The sequence below is a fragment of the Propithecus coquereli genome, unplaced genomic scaffold (assembly GCF_000956105.1).
Source record: "Propithecus coquereli isolate 6110/MARCELLA unplaced genomic scaffold, Pcoq_1.0 Scaffold160, whole genome shotgun sequence".
Lineage (NCBI taxonomy): Eukaryota > Metazoa > Chordata > Mammalia > Primates > Indriidae > Propithecus > Propithecus coquereli.
In genome coordinates this window covers 2273861-2275724 of record NW_012140525.1, presented here as the reverse complement: position 1 = coordinate 2275724, position 1864 = coordinate 2273861, and the positions used below count along the sequence as shown (strand labels likewise).

Genomic DNA, 1864 nt, shown 5'->3' with positions numbered 1-1864 from the left:
CCACTGTCTTTCTGAAGAACTTTTCCAATTAGTGGGATATGATTTATAACAATACTTTGGTTCCCTCAGGATTAATGGTTAACCTAGCCCTTTATTGAAGCAGGAAACAACCAGGACAAGATGAGCTCATGGAGTATAGAGGGCTATCTCTACAGGGAAAAATTAGGAGACCAACAGACTTCCAAGAACCTAAGATGTAATTGGTTATTATCATGCATTATTCCACATACTTACTTTACTACTTAGCTATGAATCCAAGCAGGAACTACAAGCTATTATTAGAAAAGCAAGCTAAATAGTTTGGGATGGATAACCTCATATCCCATGCATTCACCTTCCATTAAGAGAATTGAGCTTCCTGCTTAAGTGGATGTCTTTAAGTACCATGGGTTACTTATCTGTTCTTGCTTAATTCCTTTATTTTAGCTTCAGGATATTTCTCATATTAAATGCCTTGGAAAAGTCTCTAAGAGCTAGAAATCTTGTTTTTTGTTTGTTTTAGGAAATAACGTTTATTAAACATTAACCTTGGAGAATTAGATTTGATAGTGAAGTGTGTGACTAGTTAGCTGAATTACTTTGAGCAACGCTCAACACTCTTATTCTCTATAGTCTCTTTTTCCCTGTCTATAAAGTGTAAGATTTGAACTCTATCATCGCTGTGGTCTCTTTCAATTCTGAAATTCTATGGGTCTATATATTTGCTAAAATACCTTGCTGTGGTTATATATCTCTGCCTAAGCAGAAGAGAGCAATTTCTCAAAAAAAGGCAAGCTGAGACCCTTGTGGAGCAGTCATTCAGTTTCATCTTGCTTAAGATTAGATTCTGATTGAATGCTATTTTCAAGTCTCATCCAGGGTCTGGAAATACTCATTTCTTTCATTATCAGACCACTTTTTAAAAATCTTACCACCCAACCAGCCGCACTGCAATACTGTCCTATGTGTAATATGTTTCTAAGGCATTATTAGACTCTGCTATTGCACATTTCTTTTTTCAAATGATTCTTTCAACTTCTCCACCATAAATGTCTTCACCATTACAAAAGCTCCTAGTACATACACATGTGACATTATAATGGAATATAATGACATAATGAAATATCCTTCTCAATGTCATCTCATACCTGTCTAGCGAGTGAAGTTTCATCTCCATATCTTGAAATCCATCAGGCCGAAATTTATCTTACTGCAAGAGAACAGCAATTATAAAAGACCTCTTTAATAGGGATGTCTTGGATTCAGTTCTCTATAAATATATAACAGTAGCTAAAGGGCACCGGTGAACCTTGGAGAGAGAGTGAACCCTGGAGCCCAATCCAAGGAAGGATAGGGAAATTAATTTACTTTGGAATAAGAAAACTAAGAATAAGTGAATCTACCTGAAAAAAAGAGCTGCTAGGACCTTTGCATGATAACTAATGCACAGAATAAGTGAATGTAGATTGAAACAACTTCAATATCAACATAAAATGGCCTTGTTCTCTTTTCTACAAACATAGAATTCTGATGAACTAACTTCTTCCAGCCCAAATCTCAGAAAATATCAGATTCTCTTGAATCTGGTCAAGGGGAGCTTTCTTGCTGAAAGTCATGAAAGGATCTTGAAATATAATCAACTTCTTCACACTCCCATGGCCTCTAGTTCAAGAATTTCATTTTAGCCAGACCATGGTATTTATCTTACAGAAAATTCTTTACTTCACTTAAAATTCTGTTCTGTATTTACCTAGTACAGACCCTGCTAATAATATCTGTTTCGTGCAATATCTTTAAACCTTCCAAATTTTAATTACAATCTCTTTTCTTTTAACTGTTTTACTCTTTTAGTGCTCCCATGATCCTTTCCCCTTTTTTTCTAGTC

At 35.2% G+C, this 1864-nt stretch overlaps 1 protein-coding gene across 1 annotated transcript in view; it reads left to right on the top strand.

The window, feature by feature from the left end:
• PAM (peptidylglycine alpha-amidating monooxygenase) overlaps positions 1 to 1864 on the top strand; it is a 344515-nt gene that overhangs the window by 238348 nt on the left and 104303 nt on the right. The gene's annotated exons all lie outside the window — the stretch shown is intronic.